Genomic DNA, 20,666 nt, shown 5'->3' with positions numbered 1-20,666 from the left:
TATTTCACTCTGACACACATGCTGACTCTTTGCCTTGTTCATGTTTTTGCTGGCACACACACCCGGCCATGCACACCGATGTGCATGCACACTTGCAGAGATGGTGATTTTAACATAATATAAAGTTTGTTGTGATTTTGATTGTTTTTGTTTAAAATGCATATTTACTCTGCTGCTGAAGTTACTTCATAACTTCATTTCTATTAAAAGACTGAACACATCATAAGAGGACCCACCTGTCATTTCTACCAACCAGTGGTCTTAAAGTTAATTTCTTAAATAACGAAGAACCTTTGTTGGGTTTAGCACATGAAAATGCGTCAAAATGCACGTTGTATTCTCAAAACTGAAACATGGAGAAAATAAACAGCATCAGAAATTACAGTTATTCCAGCACCTTTGACACAAAATAGAGCAGGATAAACTTCACATGTATGTTGCAGTGTAGATAGATAGATAGATAGATAGATAGATAGATAGATAGATAGATAGATAGATAGATAGATAGATAGATAGATAGATAGATAGATAGATAGATGTTGTCTCTAACACCACAAGTAGTATCTCTTCTTCCTACCCCCGTTTTCCTCTTCCTACCATCTTCCCATTCTCTTTTATCAAGTCAACAGCCGCCTCCCCCTTCCCTCCTGCCTGCCCTTGCCTCCCTCCTCTCCTCTCCTCTCCCCTCGCTCACTCCCTCTCTCCCTCTCTCACTTCAATCTCAAGTGTTTTCAATTTTATTCTAGAGTGGAATTAACTACCCCCGATGTCAAATTGCCGACGAAATCGATAATAATATCTTTACAAAAGAGGATATTCCAGTCTCTCGCGTCGGCTTTTGAAAAATGGAAAATTTAGCCGAGATTGATTCATTAGTTGACACGTTATAGGACGGTATAAGTATTGATCGCGGCCTGTCATGTCCCATCTCGGCTAATCGAAGCTGAGGCGCTCTGTCGATGGGCGCATTTTTCATAATTCCGTCGCCGGGGAGAGAGACCAGCCGGCAGAGGCGACTGCAAGGCACAGAGAGAAAAAGAGGAGAGTAAGCTATAGGGGGGCAGAAAAAAAGATAGACGGGGGGGAGAGAGGTGACTTCGGGGGGGAAATAGGTAGGGGGCAAAGAGTGGAAGAGCGAGAAATAGAGTGAAAAAGAGGCATGGGGTGGAAAAAAAGGAGAAAAGATAAAGAAACAAGGATAGACCAGTTGTGTGTGTCTGTGCGTGCGCCCGGTTGCACTCGTGTGTCCGTGCAGCGAGGCCTCGAGGTGAGGCAGAGAGGGAGCAACGGGGAGAAGAGGGTATGTTAATGGTGCAGGTATTGGGGCGTAGATAATTAATGCATTAACTAATTAAAGTCAAATGGGGGAGATAACGAGGTGAAGGGAAGTATAAGGAAAAGGGAAAAGACGGTGGGATGGAGAATTAGGGCGACAACAGGGGAAGAATGGGTTTTAATAGCAAGCGAGGGGATGCGGAGAGGTGTGAAAAAGGAGAGATGAGAAGGAGGATGAGGGAGACTGAGAGGAGCTGTGGTGGTGGGGGGGTGCTGGAGTGGTGGAAAGGGGTGGCGTGTGGAAGAGTGGGAGGAGGAGAGGGGGGTCAGATAAATAGAAATTGAATGGTTTAGGTGCGAGCAGAGAGAAGTTCTGAGGCGGAAAAAAATATAGAAAGGAGTGAGAGAAGACACAACGACAATGATGGAGAAACTTTTGATAGTTGTGCAGTTCGTTTGGAAAGTTGGCGTGCTCAGGACTTATAAGTCCAACATAATGCCACTCTTCTGGCAGTCTTGTCACGAGCTTCACAAATCCAGGGTCTCCGTCAATCAACAAAAGGAGGTTGTTTGAGAGGAATGGAGCCTACCTGTTTGTCTTTTGCTCTAAAGTCTGAAACCCTCATTGTTCCCCTGTTGGATACAGAGCACTAGATTATAGGTAATCACATTGAAGAAGAATCCATACAGGTTTTGAAATAAAAGGCCAAAAAGATAGTCTCTTACCTCCCAGAAAAATCAAACTAGATGTAAAAAAACATACAGTTTTTGGATGACTTTTAAGGTTTCATATAGTAGAACTACCAAAAATTCATCCATCTACTATAGAATACTGCCACTAAGAAAACCCCATTGTCATATAAGAGGAAGAAGAGTGTCCTGGAGTTTGTGGAACTGATAAGAGCCCACCTTTAGAAACTAAACTTCAGAATTTCAATGCTCATGTCATATGTTAAGTTATTTGTGATCATTTCTCTCAAGTTTTGGTCCATCAAAAAAGACTATGTTTACAGTAATACAGTGAATCTCAAGGGTCCATTGACTTAAAGAAAATCAGGGAACCAAGAGTCAGTCAGTAATCCAGTTGAGCCAAAACAATACAGTCTCCCATTTACATTTATTTTTTTGTGGTTGGTTGTAATCTGTAAAACATTTTATACATCCTTGGGCTCTTTTTAACCACACTATATTCTAAAAAACACATTCTGAAAAGATACACGTCTTCATGGGCATGTTATCTTCTAAACCAAGCTCATGCTTAAATGGCACATCCATTGTCAGGGTGAAGCTGAGGAGGAGTGCAACACTGTTTTGCTCAAACATCTTGGTGGCAAAGGAGATGAATTTCAATCCTATGATTGATTTTGATAAACTAGCATGCATGGTGTGAGGAAGTCCTCTTGCACTGACAGAAAATGGGAGTGTGTCCAAGAGGCCGCCCCCAAATCAGCAATGATAAAAGTGGAGCTGAAATGGGTTGTGGGATGGAATCAAGAGAAATGAGATACACCAAATTAGAAGAGATTGGCCTGATGGACTTGGATTAGAAGGAAAAGAGGTATATAGGGAGGGGATGACGAGAAAAGGAGGAGAATGAGGGAGTGAGTGAGTGCATATGTGGAAGATGGGGAGAAATTGAGGGGAGGGGGGTGGGGGTCTCGGTACTTGGCAGTCTCTGGGTATCTCAGGTTCTCTCCGGCCGGGAAAGCGGTCGATATTTAATTGTTATTGCTAGCATGGAACGCACGGAAGCGGGGCCTGTACGAAAATTTCTCATTTATTTGGTATTCTTGTTTTCTCTCCTTTTCCTCCCTTCACCCACAGTCCCGCTTTGCGGGGTGGGATGGAGGAAAGTAAGAAGAGGTGTGTGGGGTCTCGTGTGCGCACTGGGGGCAAATGGGAAAAGGGGATGAGATACTTGGATGAATCTGAAAGGGGGGAGAAACACAACCTCCTCCTCTCCCAAGTTTAGTTTCTGCCCCTAGACACATCATATCCACCCACCATCACCTCCACGCTTCCTCCCACATCTATCCATCACCCCACGCCACGCCACCCCACCTCACTCCATCTACCCCCACCTGTCCAAAATGAAAAATCCGTCATTTTCATCAAACGTCCAACCAAATATTATCTACACTCCATTCCCGAAGATCGAATCTTATTTAGGACAACGGGATTCGCCATCTGTTTTCAAATTTCATTCCTCCATGAACTTTATTTTCCCTCGACTTCGGACAAAATTATAACCCGATCGATCCGCTTTCTGGCCACCACCGTCTACATATATTTTGCTTGTGCGGTCTTCACTGTGCAGGTCAATTCCCAGCTTCACGTCCACATGAACACGTGCAGAACGGTCTGCAGCTGATAGAAACTTAAATGCAGTCGGGCTGATGTAAAGGTGTGAGGTGGAGGTTCAGGCTCTGCACCCTCTCTCTCTCTCCCTCTCTCCCTCTCTCTCTCTCTCTTTTTTATTTTTTTTTTACCTCCCCCTTCTCTCTGCGCTATCGTCCTCTCCTTTCTCCCCATGCGCCCGGATCGCTCCCCTTCGCGCTTTCTCCCCTTGCGCCTCTGACCGCTTCTCTTTACTTTCTTTTTCATCCTTTGCCTGCGTTGCTCGTGTAAAGTAAAACATACCAGTTTCGGACAGTGGCAGGCTGTAGCGGAGCCCCTTTTTTTTCTTGTCAACTTTTGGTTCTCCGAGGATAACTTTTCTTCTCCCGTTATTTCCTCATTCTTCCTTCTTTCCTTTTTTCCTGTCGCCCTGCTGCTCTTCCCTCACATTGTCACTCGTACATCATGTCAGAGAAACTCTTCACCAATGTAGTTTAATGCAGGAGGAAGGATGAAGTCTCCGATCTCCTAAATTGTACGATTACCATCAGTCTTCTACGCACGTCGACAGGATTCCCTTCAACCCAACTGGGAGCTGCTGGACAAGTCAATGAAGGTGCATCGGTGAAGGTAAGCATCTTACTTCCTTATTCTGTTACGGACAGGTGGCATTAATAATTTAGAAAGCCGCCAGAAATTAGAGTCTCATGAGAAATATGATGCACTTTGGTGAGAGGAAACATGCGCACTTCTTGCAGAAATTGATTGATGGAGGCTCTCTGTGCGCCAGAGTTGTCTATTAGCGCTCAGTACGCTGTACATCTCCCTCCAAATAGATCGGCAACAACTCCTAAAAGAATTTCTTTTTTCTTGTTCTTCTTCTTTTTTTAATGGAAACTTATTACATTTGTTGTTTGTCCATCTGTGTCGTGCATCTTAAAGAGAGGGCTTGATGACAGACAGATGTAAGGTCAAAGAACTTCTGAAGAAGTGGAAAACAAACTTTATGGACGTTCTCTCCAAAAAGTTGTCCAACAGAAAACTACACGTACGCAAACGTGCATACGCTTATAACTTATAGGCTAATCATTCTATGGAATACCCTACCAGAAGTGACCATTACCAAGCAGTTGAGAAGCTGACACAACTGTAAACTATGTGTTTACAGGTATAAAACCAGTAGAAGTTTACAGAATACGTTCCTCAGTGTGGTGGGCAAAAAGCTACATCACAAATATTGTTAAGATACACCTGACACCTATCAGATGTGATCAAGTTTAACATTTCAATTCTAATAAAATAGATTTTCAATCAATTCAAGATCTCACCAGCATTGCTGTGGCCTGGGGTGGTCTGCTCAGTTTTTGTGATTATGAAGGACTCTTTCTCAAACACAGAGAGCAGAGAAGTGAGACTCTTTATCTTTGATGTCGCACTGATACACTCCAGAGCTGTTGCTTTGATGCAGGATTGCAGACTTTGTGAACGTGCATTTGGACTTCTTTCTACTTCTTTTCAAGTTTTACATTGTGTTAATTTCAGTTATAAAACAGAAATGTTCACACGGGGTCACCATGACATTGGCTCATTCACTGTATGCACAGCATCTAATAGCAGGTTAAGTTTACAGTTAGTCATTTGATTGTAATCAAGTTTTTGTGTTTACATATATTTTTTTTACATTACAAAAAGAAAAGAAAATCTGCACTGACTAATATAGAACTGATGCTCATTGTGAATATAGTTAAATGTGTAATTGGCTTATCATACTGTCCTTTGCACACAAATCCTCCAGTGACGGTCAAGGTGTCCAAAAAGCCCCCTCTGGTTACCGTCACATTGACCTCTTCATTGATTTCAAGTTCATGTCGCACCAGGTCACAAACGTCACACTGATATCCCAGAATCCAATCTTCTGCGTGAAATGATGAGTGTAACACAGCTGCTGGTGTTAAATGCTATTTGGTTAATACTTTAAAAGACTGAGGTCATAAAGCAGAGCAAATAATTTGCAGAGTACTGACAGTGCTGAATCTAAAACCGGAGTTGTGTGTTAGTTTTAGCTTCCCAAATTGAACTTAAGCCTCTGGATGAATTGCAATTTAAAGCCACACTTATTTGCTTTTACTTTTGTCCTACCTGTGTTACTTTGCCACAAACTTTGCAATATAAAAACCAACCAGGATTTTTCAAATGCATTCAGACTTGTATGACTGCAGATGCAGAAATACAACTTATCAGTTTTTTTACTACAAAGAAACTGAATAGTAACCTTAAAACATTTCCTTTATTATTTCATATCCTTCATTTTAGCTTTGCACAGCAGTCAAATTCTGAAGGAAGTCAAGTAAAAAAGGGCCTTTTTATCATTCAGACCATACAAGCACACGGCACAACAAAATTACTCATCTTTTCAAAAACAGACTCAGGCCACACATAACAGTCCATCAACGTAATTTGCTAAGATCAGATTAAATGCAGGACCTTTGAAATCAAAATGAAAATCAAGAGAATTGAAGTTATTTAAAAGAATAACATCAGATTGTTGATTTATAAACGTGTTTGTATTCAGTCAGTTTGTATCTGTGTGAAACCATTTTGATAGTCTTGGTGGTGTATCTTTTTCAAAGGGACTCAATGTGACATACTTCTTAGTTGGCTGGAGTATCTCCTGGCAAAATACTCTCATTCTCAGGGTGTCAAATACCACTTGTTTCATCAAAGCCCTAAAACACACATAATGGTAAATATAGATCTACATTTCCAAATAACGTACCTCAGCAATAAGATTCATTGCTCAACACAAAAAACATTCACAACCCTTAAAATTGGATCATCATCATGGGGAGGATCCTACATTTGACTAGGGGTGTATGTTTTAAAGAACTTTAGCTTACAACAAATCTGTACCACTGACAAAATAGAGTGATTACGTCTTAGTGATTATTAATGGTTTGACTTAGGTCTCAATTCCATATTGGAACAAACAAGAAGTTAGGTTCCCTCCACTTTGATTTTTTATTTATTTATTTTTTTTTTTTTTTTCACTTTACTCCCGTCTCGGTACCCCTGATGTTTTCACGTCTTCTGGTAAGAACCTTTCTTATTGACAATGATAATGTGTTAATCAATACGATATCTTTGTGCTTATTCTAAACCATATCAAATCGGCAGCTTCTGTATGAATCAGAAAGGGCCAATGTAAGGGAGTGTCCCTGCATTGATTAGGAATTAGCTTCGCCATCTCCAACGCCCAGCCACTTGTTTGCAAACACTGGTCTATTTCCAAGGTATTCAAACAATCACTAAGCATGGAAGCCAATATTTATAGAGACTTTAACGGGTTCATTATAGTCAGTGGGGATTGTTCCACAGGGGGAATGAAGCACTCATAAAGGACCTGGCAGAGTTAGTCCCCATCCACTGAGCATTTGACTGTACAGTCAATGACTCCAATCATTCCTCATCTACTTTATGGCCACATCGACGTTTATAGCTGTTATGGGGTTAAAATAAAAGCATTAACGGATGCAAAGGGTAAGGTGGTGCATTTTATCAAAGTTCACCCTGTGTAAAGTCCATAATCCACTTGGTGACAGATAGGACAGATAGCGCTACCCCAGGGTTTTGCTTATGTATACACATTGCTGCTTCAAAGGAGGCAAATGGTGAAATGCCTGTACACTGAAAAATGGCCTGAACACTGGCAAGCTCTTAAATTCAATTTATTAACTTACTGTAGATCAGCCCTAGTACACTGGGAAAATTAGTGTTAACAAAAACACAGGAGACATTACACGTTTGGCTCAGATTTACCTGTTGGTAAACTCCTTATGTGACGTTTATAACCATATTCATCATTTGTGTAAAGAAATAAAGTTTAAATGACTTGGATGTTTGAAGTAAAAACTTTCTGCATTGTGTAATTTGCAAGTCTTTCTGGTTTCAGATGTAAATTTTAGAACACTTGTTGATTTTTTTTCTGTTATCTTGACACAAACCACAGCTTCCACTGTCCACTCATTTCTGTCAGTTTCCTTTTTCCCAGTAACAATTATTCTCCAAAGAGTCTCCTTAACCCCGGTGAGCTTTCATTTGAACTATGACTAAAATGATCTATTTGTGTTCTTTTCTTTTCGTCTTTGCCATCTTACGCTATTCCCAAAGCAGATTTTAGTCTGTGTGAACCCTGTTTTGGAATCAGTGACCCCCCTCGACTCTCTCCTCTCCCTTTCCCGTCTCCCACTTAACCCCATATTTCACAGCTGAACTACGACTAATTTCCCCCCAGTCCTCCGAACAGAGCTCTCTATACTGCTCGAGCACGCTTAATTACCCACAATTAAAGCCAAACGCTAACGAGAAAATTGCTCTGTTATGAAATTACTTCAAAAGGACTGGAATAAGTAGAATGGATTGAAGGTAAAGTTGGGTGGTAGCCTCGGGTGGCAGGGAAGAGCTTCGCTGCTGTGTTTTCCCCTCAAGCTGTCTCAGGGGAAAGTGGCAAGCAAAGATTCTACTGGCGATACCTAAAGCTGTAGATTACAGCTAAACTCAAGTGTTGATACTGAGAAAGCACAAGTGTTCACTTTACTAATGGAGGAGTGAATGTGGGGGTGCTTTGTTATGAAAGTGGAAAAGACTTTGGCTTTCACTTTGGTTACAGTCCAACATGGACCCAAGGACCTTGATGGTGTAATGCATAGAGAATGGTGTGGTAAAAAGAGTCTTTGTTTGTCTGTTTATGGTGGTAAGAAGCTACTTTTGTCATGATATAAACATACATTTTTGTGTTTTAATCTTGAACCTAAAGGTACTTAAATCAATACAAAAGATATAACAGATATAGCAGAAAGATCCTCCAACAAACCTGAATAATGATCGACTGACAAACATGCAGTCTCAGCTTGCTGCAGTTAAGAACCAGGCCTGTGGCTGTAGCTGCCACCTGTTTCCAGTGTCATGGGAAAGGAGCATTTTAAGCTGCGTGCAAAGAAGTTGAAGTACAGGAAGAGAAAACTTGTCTGTGCAAAGGCAAACCCTAGTCACCCAGCTGGTCCTCCTTATCTCCTGCTGGTCAGTGGCAGTTTGCCAAGAACTTTAGCTATATCTGCATTTAAAGTTTCATTTATTGATTAAGTACTTCAACACACAGTATGTTTAATTGAATCACTATCACATGCTGTAGTACAAACTGGTATTCCATGAAGGGACAGGCTAGTTAGTTAGCATGCCAACGCCTGTGGAAACCTATGTTGCACAAAGTATGAGCTTCCTTCATTGAGATCTAGAAGATTTTAATCTTTTTACTTTAATGTTTTAAATTATTTTAACCTAACCTACTGATAGTTCGCACCTTTTACTTGCATCTCATATATCTCACACGAACAAATACTACACATGCCATCACATTTGGTGATTGCATTGAAATTATGCTGGCCGTTGTAGCTTCTGTGACCAATGGATTTTTAATAGGTTGCCTGCACTCTATATGATGAGAAAACAGGATTGTTTTCTGAGCTGATACTTATTACATTTCATTCGCTGAGGCAACCTGGGCAACCCGTAATCACTGTACATGTCATGGTACACTTAAGCTCATCAAAAAAGAAAAAATAAATAAACATGCATAGCATTCACTGAAGAGGGGTGTTTGCAGGAATTTATCAGCCCCTTATATTACAACAGGAACAAAGTTCCTACTTTGTGTTCAAACAAGCTGCTAATTATTTTGCAAACTACTGCATTCAAAATATTTGTTATGTTTGTTGAGTTTCAGGTTGCCACACATGAAATCACATGAACTCTATCTGTACTGCAGCCACAACAAGTGCCCCCTACTTTCACTAAGGCAATCCTGAGTACAGTCTTATTGATGCAATGCTTAAATAAATGTTTTTATAATAAAACAGCTTTACATCACAAAACCCTTTTGGTACCACCGTACAGCAGTTGATGTGAACCGAGACACCTAGATATTAGAGTGTATCTGCTTCAATATACCTGACCACAGACCCCATTCCTGTTTACTGAGGAGGCAAGCCTTCCACACCTTCAACAATCCCAGCCCAATCCAATCTACAGCTGACCAATTGAAACAAATAAACACTAATTTGGATTATTTACGTCCAGTTTACACTTCATGACGCAATATGAGAAGAAGGAAAAAAAGAGCTATATGGTCTTTGGGTAATTGGAACGGTGGTGGTAATAAGTGCAGCGGCTACAGTGATAACAATTAGATTTGATTTCATTTGAGAATGCCTCCACAGCTGCTCCCCACTCACCCCCTTAACCCCCTTCTTCCCCACTTTCCCTTCCCCCTCCCCTCCCTCCCATCGCTTCTCTCCCCCTAGATTAAAGTGGGTGTGTTAATTCCGTGGTGTAGCGATCGAACAGCTCTGGCAACAATGGGAAATGGGCTATTGATCAGAACAGCTCAGATTAAGACTAGGCAGTGGAGCTCTTTCTTGCTCTCTTTCCCTTCCTTTTCTCTCCATTTCCCACCTTCTACTGCCTGTCTTCCTGTCTGTCCTGCTTGTGTCAACCCTCCACCCCCCACATACAGACACACACACTCCTCTTTCTTGTCTTCCACCCTCATAAAGAAGTGTTTTAGAGTCTGTGAGGAATTCCTTGTCCTGCTTCCATCCCTTCCTCGTTTTTTCATTTCAGTGCCGACTCAACTTCCTTGAATCTTGTAAAAGATTGTGTGTTATTAGACCCTAAAGAAAGAAGCATATAGTATCTCTGAGCCAAAATATGTGTTTATCTCTTTAACAGTTCCCTCTGTTTTAATGTGACAACAACCATTCACATTAGATTTTATATCAGTCTGTCACACCAAGGCCCTTTGTTGTGCCACAATTAAAATCCACCCCATCAAAACACCTCACATCCCAAAATTAGCTGTCATGATTGTGCCGCAGGACGGAACACATTGAGTTTGCATTGAATAGACATAAAACATACCAAATGTGAAGAGACAGCAAATCCATACAGTGAAAAGTGAGCTAAGAATCCCCTGCTCTACTTATATTAATTAACTCAGTCAATGGGGATGTGATAGGTCAGTTTTTCATCCTCTTCCAGCGCCTCCCCACTCTGTCACATATACCTCCCAGGTGTCAGAGGCTCAGACGCTCCAGCTGCTGAGCATAGATCAGGAGGGAAGGGGAGGAAAAGAGTAAAAATAAGCTGGTCTGAGATCAGTTGGTTATGGGGTTACTGACATGTTTCAGTGCATCTGATTTTATATTTTAAAGGGTGACATGTAGAAATGCAACAAACATCCATAATTATATGAACCAGCAGCACACACACACACACACACACACACACACACACACACACACACACACACTCCAACAGTCACATCAATATTGTCAAGACCCTCAAGGGATTCAGAGTATTGGCAAAGCTTTCATCTGCTGAGTGTGTAAGTGTCTGATATTTTCTGCACGACACACGTGCACACACCCTTATGCACACAGCTAACATTTATTAAGAATAAAAAAGAGGAAGATGAAAAAAACAGCTGCACACACAGGCTTACACACTCCATGTATGTGTTTGTACAACTTGAACGCACAAATTGGGGCAAGTAGTTGAGAACAGATGGATTCACTAGTCCAGGGGTTAACAAGCAGTGATGGAAGGCTGAGATCACAAGGTGACACTAGAGGGCGATAAAGGGGTGCATGGGTTGTTATGTGGATGCGTGGTGATTTATATATGGCTGTGGCTGTGACCATGGCCTTGTAGTAGTGCTCGTAATGCTCCATTTACTCCCTGCCTCTGCCCCTCAGCTGTTTTGCATCATATTGTTTGTGTTCAGATAACATCAAACACAAGTCATTTCACAGAGTCAGTTGCTGATTATTTTCGTTCACCAGTTACAATGTCCAGATTAAATAGTAGACAGTGGTATGACAGTACATACATTTGAACAATTTGGCAGAAAAAGAGCCCCAGTAAACACTGAATCACCCGTCAAACTTGCTGCTAGAATAATGTGTTTTTTTCTTTGGCTTTTCTTCATGAGTAGTGACATAAAATGTTGGCAGTACACGATTGTGATCTTATTCCATTGGCATCTTCATCTGACAACCAGCAGAGATCATAGCATCCCGTTGCTACGGTACCTCCATCTTCTGCCCCCTTTTCCCCACCCTTTCAATCTCTGCCCTCCTCTCCTTCTCTCTTCTCCTGATTCCCTTGTCATAGACTCTGGCTCTCTGCACTCAAGTGAGTTCCATTGGTTTACTTAATTGATTATTAAGTTGCTGATTGGGGATCAATTAAATAATTAAAGTTTGTTAAGGGCAGAGTCGATATACTGGCACATGAGCTGGGCTATGGAGTGCTCTGCTCATGCTTTGCGGGAGTGATTTCACTCATGGTTGATGGAAGTCATGAGCTGAGTTGAAGACAATTGTGATGTGGGTTTTGCTGCGTGGAAAATTCAGTGACGGATTTCTTCTATGTGGAGTGGAGCTCCACATTAAGAGATTTAGGTTTATGTTTTCTTTATATTATCTGAAGATCAATTACATATTGAAGGAATTTTGGACAGCTAATGTTATATATGAAATTTTTGTGTCACTGAAAACACAGTTTGCGCATAAATCCGACTCGCAATGTCGCCTGAAACTCCTCGAAGTGGCCACTTTCATTGTTTGTTTGGGGAATTTGGTGAGCGATTCAAAGTAAACTTCTGGTGTCGGGAACGCAGCTTCCTCTTCAAGTGCAGGCTTAGAGATGCTGTAGAGGGGCTCTTCTTGTGGCAGCAAAGGGAGCCCTGTAAAAGAAAACGCACACAGTCACCAACACAACACTGCGTTGCACACTCACACACACTCACAGACCTTATATATGAGACACAGGAGCGGAAACGGGTCGAATCCTACTTCAAATTCTCTTTCCTCTCGGCTTGTCGACCGGGGAAAACAAACCGACCCGAGGCACAGCGAATGGGGATTTACTAATTAACTACTTACATACACGCACACACACACATACACACGGAGTGAGAGAGAGAAGGAGAGAGAGGGAGAGATGCACACCTCATCTTATCGCTCCCTCCTCCCCCCCTCCCTCTGCTCTCCTTCCCGGGTTCAGGTTGGCAGTAGAGCTGCCTCTCCGCTTGCTGCCTCCGTGCGCCGTCAGAGTGAATGCATGTGGATTGACTGGTCGCACTTCAGCCAGTGAGAACACCACTTCCAAAAGCATAAAACTGAAGGTATGTTGTGTTATTTGCTCATTTTGTTTATTGCAAATTATTATTATCATTATTTTAAATTCACCCGGTTATTGTTTTTTTCCCGAGAAAAAAAAGTTGTAATTGTTGGATTTTAGCTGTTATGCCTCAAAGAGTGGGGACAGGTGCTGTTGATGGAGTTTTGTCATTATTACCCTTTTATCTGATCTGATATTTTTGTGCGAATTGGATTAATTTTCAGAACTACATTATACCCTTGCAACAAAAAGTTGGTTCGTGCGTAACTGCACAGGCTCTTTTTCCGGCGCTCATGGGAATCCTTGTGTCTTTTGGAAACACTCTTAAAGTTTAAGTGCGACCCGCGTGTTTCGCGCTCAGCAGGAGGGTGCTTAATAGTCGGGCTTGTCGTGAGCAGGTGTGAAAGGCTCTGCTGTACATTCAGCTGTCTGCGTTGGCCCGGATTAGCCTTTAAATGTCTCTATTTGTAAAGGCGTCCAGCTCTCACCTCCACGCCGCCGTATCAATCAGTCAATTAAACAGCCATTCACGCGGCGAGCTGCACGAGACCTTAGCCGGTGCATAACTCACCGTCTCTCCCTCTGATCTGTGCGCGTGTGTGTGTAGGCTATATGTGTGAGTGTTTGTGTGAGTGGGCCTATTTGATTTACCTTCTTAAATATGTCAAACGGTGCGTGTTTGTGTGGAGTGTCGTGCATTCATCAGGCCTGTTTGTGTGTGTGTGTGTGTCATGCTACCAGCTTTGCCACATATTTGCACATGATCTGCAAACGCTTAGCGTTTGATGAAACTGATTAATGGATTAATGTTTAAATTTTGTTTTCATTTCTCAATTCAAGTTAAGTTAAAGTTCAGCAGCCACCTTGAACCAGAGTTTTTAGAACATCTTAGCTAATTTTGTGGGCATTTTTCACATTTAAACCCTTGGTTCTATGAAATACAGTTCTTTCACCCTCCCTAAAAATAATAAAAAAAAAAAAAAAAGAAAGAAAGAAACAGACAAGCAGCCTGAAGTGATGGGCTTTTTGTGACCACCAGTCAATGCTTTCACCAAAGGAAAATGCTGAAGTTTACTCGAACAGGAGTGAAGCTGCTGATTTGTGTGTGCTTCCAGACTCGCTTGGGAGTTCGTTTCAGAAGTAGGCGCATCGATACACATGCGGAGTCCAGTTTGAAAAATATATATATTTGGAATAATCTTTATTTGATATGTCTAGTCTCTCCCTCATACGATTTCTTCTTCTTTTTTTAGGTGTTTGCTCTCTTACAACTTTGATGCATATTTATGCGCTCCGCGGGTGTACTCCATCAATTATTTGTGCCAGTATTTTTCCAGATAAACCGTGTTTGTAAATCAATACATGCATGTAACTATTGCAGATTAAGAGATCGATCAATGGATCCAGCCTAACCCCAACCAATGTTGTTTTTCTGGTGTCAGTTATTCTCATTTAACTTTACACAAAACAGCCTGATTCCCAAAAAGTTTGGAAGCGTGTTCACGCGAGAGAGTGCGTGCGTGATTCACACAGAAAACAAGACGATTAGAAGATTTTGGTAAATTTATTGAAATTACATCAGACATGTATTCTATTTAAATAATAATAATAATAATAATAATAATAATAATAATAATAATAATAATAATATTATTATTATTATTATAACAGTAATAAAATTAGTCTAACTTTACTTTTTTGTATCTATGGATTACAATAATTATTGTTATTTTACGTCTAGGGGTGGATGAAATAAAAAATCCTGACTTGATTTCAGGTCATTCTGTATTTGTAATTATTTTCTAAATCCTGACTCTTTCCACTATGTTTCTAGTTTGTGATACGTGTGTGTGAAGTCTCTCAGGCCATGTCGTCCATGAACTCAGTCCTTTTTTCTTTTTGTTATTGGACAAGGTTCCCCCTGATTTTGCGCCGCCTCTCGCGACCATCTCTCTGCTGTCAATAGCAGGTGGAAATATTTCCGACAAGAAATAGCATTTGGGGAAATTTCTTCCCACGTCACTCATCCTCACTTCCTTGATCTTTCACTTCTTCACGGTTGGATTTGAACTCGTTAATCCGTCCACTTCAGTGCCATTGCTGCATGTCAACATTGCTTTTTATTCAAAACCACAGTGTAGACAAAAACGTATTTGGAGGGTGTAATAATAATAATAATAATAATAATAATAATAATAATAATAATAGTAATAATAATAATAATAATAATAATAGTAATAATAATAATAATAATAGTAGTAGTAATGGCCTACTTAAATAAAATGGGACAATTACTTCTAACGAAAAGTGTTCATACATTATTATTATTATTATTATTATTATTATTATTATTATTATTATTATTATTATTAAGAAGAAGAAGAAGAGGAAAATGTTGCATCGAACTAACAAGACTTTTCAGAGTTCGGTTTAAAATATAACCTCCATCTTTTCTACTTTCCAATCATGTTATTATTGTCATCCTTTTATATTTATAATTACTTAGATTACTGATTATTGTTTCAAGTTGCTACAGTTGGTGTTACGTATGACTGTCAGTCATTTCCACTAAAATCAAATCTAAATAGCGCCGTCCCGATGTTCAATTTAACATGTAGCGACTCTTTTATTTATTTATGTTTTACACGAAATTTTTAACTGTCAAATAATTTAATTGAATTTCAGCTTATTTTTTTATGTGTTATGTGTGTGTGTGTGTGTGTGTGTGTGGGGGGGGGGGGGGGGGGTCACATCTCTGCATCTCATATGGAAAAGAAACGTCTGACAGGTGCGAGAAGATGGTTTGATTTTCCTTTTTTCACCCTCTTCTCCTTCTTAAAAATGTTCTCATCCTTAATGTGTTGTCATTTGGAAAGCAATTTCGTATGATCAAAGTGCGGCTAGTTAGTGCGGTCAATATCCTTTCCAGCAAGCTTCTCATATATCGATAACAAGACAGCAAAGCCTCCCGCCGTGCTGCATTCAGGTCCTCTGTGTCCGCTCTGTGTGCCGCTAACCCAGGAGACATCCTGTGCATAAAAGAAGATCATTTTGATATTTAGCCTACATTTCAGAGTGCTTTAACAAAAATTGGTGAAATTATGTCTGACTTATAAAGATTTTAGACTAATTAATACCATACTACTCTTTAAGGCCGTTCCAAAGATGTACCAAGTGATTAAATCCAATGAGTTTAAGTTCATACCGGAATCTTTTCTTCCTTCCCGTCAGTGCATCGCAGTAAGGAGTCAATAAGGTGATTGATCTGTGGTCTGTTACGCATTGGTGGTCTTTCGGGAAAACATCTGAACACAAGCATCAGGATCGGCACCACACAACTTGGCCAAAGCGCCACATCTCCTACTTCTAGTTATTTCTTGTATTTCAGAGTATGATTTCAATAGAGAGAGATAGACAGACTTTCCACTGAGAAGTCGCAATGACAATTCATTTCACGATTTGTTTGTTTTAGTGACGCCTTCGTGCAGTGTTACAGCGGCACTTTCCTCCGTTGCCTCCTTCTTCCCGGATCGGAACAAGCGCAGCGACAAAGAAACTCCAGTCCAGCCCCAGAGACAGTGATCGGGCTTCGGCCTCAGGTGCATCTCTGAGGCGGGGCGAGGCGGAGATCCAGGTGGGTGAACTTCCTCCTCATTGTCACGCGCACAGCTGCTAAGTTTTCTCAAAGTCTATGTCTTCTTCAATATATTGTCAGATTTTGGATTTAAGGTCACTTTAAATATAGGCTACAGAGTGAAAATGTGACAAGTAAAGAATAAAAAAACTTTGTGGTGCTTCCTTAATGTTATACTAAGAATTTACAAAGCAGCAAATTCTAAATTATCAAAATATTTTTCCATTTTTCATTTAAAAAACTGTCTTTTTCTTTATCATGTATTTTTCCAACAGTTAAACAGCACAGATCTATATGCAAATAATAAAAGGTATTACAACATTTTTGTCCACATTCAAGATTCTCTTCCAGCCAGCAAATGTTTGAAAGGCTCCCTCAGCTCCTGTTAGCCTTTCAAATTCTTCCTGTTAGCCCCTTAATGCACCTTAGCATGGTTTAATTATTTAAGTCTATTTACTGTTTTCTAGACACTTCTACCTGTTACACCTAAAGTCTATAGGGCAGCTGAAGGACTCCTCTGTATCTTTTTCACTATCTCTGAACCTCTGCTGTTCTCCCCCCTTTCCTCTCTTTAACTCCTACCCCCACCCCTCCTATGGCCCTCACACCTCTGTTGTCTCTTACTGCCACACCTGGTAACTACAAACTTGTACACAATAATAACAGCTAGATGTATCCATCTATCTCTCGATCTAGCCTGTCGGCAGTTAGTGGAGTGGCTGAAAGACTTGCAGGTGTGAAAGGTCAGTTAATCAATGGCTCACAATTTGACAAATCCTAGCGACTCTTATCATCCTCACGGGTGTTTAGGGCGAAAGGAGGACCACCGAGATAAATGCTTAATCCTGGCTGCTCAGAGGGAAAGAGCAAGGCAGGACAAGCACTGGAGTGCTGGTAAGCAGATGGGCATGCAGAGCCTGGGAGCTGTAGGAGATAGGGATTGTTTGAAAAGAGTTGGTGAGTAGAGAGAAATAAAAAGAAAGAAGATGTGGAAGTATCTCCCAGCAAAACTGTGAGGTGAACAAATGTGCCTGTGTTTGGAAATGACAGCTTCTACTTTGTCTGTCACATTCAAAAGCATCGGGCAACTTTCTGGCTCTCAGATCATTGAATTTGCCTCTAGCTGGACAGGCCATGAACATGCCTTCTGGGCTGACACAGAAAACCTGGTTCAGTCTTAGTTATGGCTCTGCAGCTGTGTGTAAAGTTGAGAAAAACCTGAGGAAAACAAAGGTGTATGAGTGGTTGAATTCTCCTGTGGCATGTTAGCCCGCCTGCAGCAGTGTGCAACCAAGAGGAAAATGAGCTTTTGTCCACAAGGCTGGCCTCTTTCTTCCCTCTGTTTTTGAGCTGCAGGGGTTTGGAAGGTGGCACATTTCTTTGCCCTTTCACTCTTAACAAATATCACCTCAGTGTGACATAGTCAGTTGTTTTTCCTTTTTGCTTAACTCTTTGCCATTTTTTTATCCTCTTGCAGATTTATTTGTATTTAATGCCATTTAGATTAACACCCAAAATGTCAGTAATGACAATTACCAATTCGTGTGTGGGCCTGCAGTGTTTTTTGTGAGAGAATGTTAACTCCTTCAGTGCTCACACAGACAGACGCTCATGTCCTTTATTGCCATCTCAATACAAGTTCAATGTAATTCGATTGAGATTAGTTGAACTGGCATGACAGGAGATCCCTAGTATTGCCAAAGCACTTAGTAGGCAATGACAGGACCACATTGACGTGTATTAACACAACACTCCACAAATGGCCAACCTTGTAGCAGAATAAGACATGCACAGACAAAGCAGCAGGTTGGCAGCCAAATCAAAGAGGTTTTTGGCAAATCTCAGGAAGATGAAGTTAAAGGTTGATAGAAAGATGCTCAAAGTATATGAAAAGGGGGAAGAGGAACACCAGAGCTGATGCATGACAAAGTGCGTTCAGAATAGATGTGAGAATGATTGACTCTCAGGGTGAGTGATGGAGAGAGGGAGGGACATGGATTGGGAAAGAAAAGGTGAGAAAGAAGAAGAAGAAAGAGATGGAGGGAGAAAGCAGTGGAGGCAGAAAAGGAGAGGACAAGAGATAAATAGAGCAAGGGGTTGGTGGGGGTTGGAGAGGATAAAGTGTATAAGAGTGATGTACGAGAAGAGGGGAGAGGAAGAGATTTACTAGAAGAGAGATTAAGTCAAGTTGTCCCCGGTCAGTCATTAATCCGATTTAAGCGCAATTAAGGTGAGACTGATTCCTTCCTAGAGAGAAAGAAATAGATGGAGAGGGTGAAGAGAGGGAGGGGGGAGGAAAGAGGAGACAGAGAGTGAGACAAGGATAGAGTGATTGAAAGAGAAAAGGAGGAAAATAAAACAGGTGTTTGAACTCAGGATGCCAGTAAGTGGACAAATTAGAGATAGTACAGTGTATGTTGCAACACAACCAAAATGACTTCTTTCTAACTATCAGAGCTCAAAAATCTCCTACTACCTGTGAGATCACTTCTCTGAGCATGGACAGAAGTTGGAAAGTTGAGTTTAAAGTTGAAAATATAGTTGCTTTTTCTCTTTGATCTAATGAGACAGCAAAGAGCAGAGAGGACATAAAGCTCCACAGAAAGAGAGACAAAGTGGATAAATCTCCTCTGAATGAAAATGAAAAGCAAAGGAGCAATGAAGAGTTTCCCTCCTCCTCCTTCTCCACCTGCAACCAGCCCTTCCAATCCCTGCTTGGTGCGCTTCGTTGTTCCAGATGTGTATCAGAGATCTCAGGGTCGACAGAGGGGTCCCTCTGCTGCTGTAGCATTTCTGTGTCTATTGGGAGATGGTGGTCCTGATAGCTCGGCCGTCTGACACGTACACAACAGTACATAAATCAAACGCACACATGCACACACTCTCTCCATTTATCTCCCACTCGAGCAGTGCGGTGATAGCAGCCAACTCTGCATAGAGTCAGCGAGAGGGAGAGGTTGTGGTCTGTCTTGTTGTAGGAAAGTAATGGGTAGCTGCAAAAGGTTTACTTCTGTTTCTGCCATCTCCATTGTTTGGTATTTTCCAATGTTTGTGCCTCTTTTGTTTGATGTGCTTGAATAGTGTGTTGCACCCTCAACTACGAGTGTAATTGCAGTTCCACATAACTGCAGGACAACAGCTGCTATTATAAAGCTTGTTAAGGCAAAGAATTGAGCAAATTAAAAAAAAAAAAAAAAAAGCTGAGGCCATAGATTTTGGTTGTAGCATTTTTAGGAGTTCTAGATGGAAACATGGTTTTGATTGACTTACATCAAAGTTGAATGCGTGTTTTTTTCAAAGCATTTCGCCATTATTGGGCAAATGCTTTTACATCTACATCTTTCATATTGCATCATTTATTTATTTATTTTATTTTTTTGTACACTGCCCTCACGCCCTTAAAGATGCTCTCTGTTTTTCTGTGGCACATCTATTGCAGTATCTATGAACTGTGTCTGTGGCTCATCACAAGTCCCAGATTGAGAGGCCATTTGGCTGCTGTTGACAGGAGGGAGCAGCTATTGACAGGGCCCTGCCGGGGAGGCGTGTCTCAGGCCCCACGTCCAAAGCGTTTGTGGCGTTTAATACACTGTAGCAGTGGTCCTCACAGCCCTCGCCCTGCATGCTACTGCCATAGGGATCAATATGCACTGGGTTAGAGAGAAATGGACCATCTGATGCACACTCAGACAGGGGGGTGAGGGAAAAGGACTAAGAGCGACGAAACCAGCAGGGAGGGGTGGGTTGGTGTGGGATCTAAAGTAAAAAGAGAGGAACAGACTTGGAGAAAGGGGAGATGGCGAAACCAAAAGGAACAGAAAAGACGAAAGAAAATGATTAGAAGCATAGTTTAAAAGACATGGAGGGTGAGTGCTGTTCAGCACATAGATAGCAAAGGAGAGAAAGTGGTCAGAGGTTGAAAGAGACATTCAGTTGGGAGAGAAAACAGATTGGAGAGAACGGGAATAGACACTGAAAAATAGGAAGACTCCAGACACAAGGGAGGATACACACAGGAAAGGAAAAAAAACATAAGGGAAGAGACTAGTGGGAGATGGGAAGGGAGAGAGGATAGAAGAAAGGAGGTGGGGAGAAAAACAGAGTGAAACGGGGGGTGCAGGGAAGGATGAGGAGGAAAGGAGGGGAGGGGGGTAAAATTTCCATCAGGTTTTCAATTGGGGCG

At 41.3% G+C, this 20,666-nt stretch overlaps 1 protein-coding gene across 3 annotated transcripts in view; it reads left to right on the top strand.

Moving 5' to 3' along the window:
* Positions 1-20,666, top strand: part of erfl1 (Ets2 repressor factor like 1) — a 92,989-nt gene that overhangs the window by 36,904 nt on the left and 35,419 nt on the right. Inside the window, exons 1-2 of one of the 3 annotated variants that reach the window (XM_041987101.1) lie at positions 4,119-4,242; positions 16,322-16,483. The gene's annotated coding sequence lies outside the window, so the exon portion shown is untranslated. Of the gene's footprint in view, positions 1-4,118; positions 4,243-12,768; positions 12,854-16,321; positions 16,484-20,666 lie in introns of those variants that run through there. The other 2 variants (XM_041987099.1, XM_041987100.1) reach the window with 2 other exon arrangements.

Source organism: Melanotaenia boesemani, chromosome 6 (assembly GCF_017639745.1).
Source record: "Melanotaenia boesemani isolate fMelBoe1 chromosome 6, fMelBoe1.pri, whole genome shotgun sequence".
Taxonomy (NCBI): domain Eukaryota; kingdom Metazoa; phylum Chordata; class Actinopteri; order Atheriniformes; family Melanotaeniidae; genus Melanotaenia; species Melanotaenia boesemani.
This window is presented reverse-complemented; position numbering and strand designations above follow the sequence as displayed.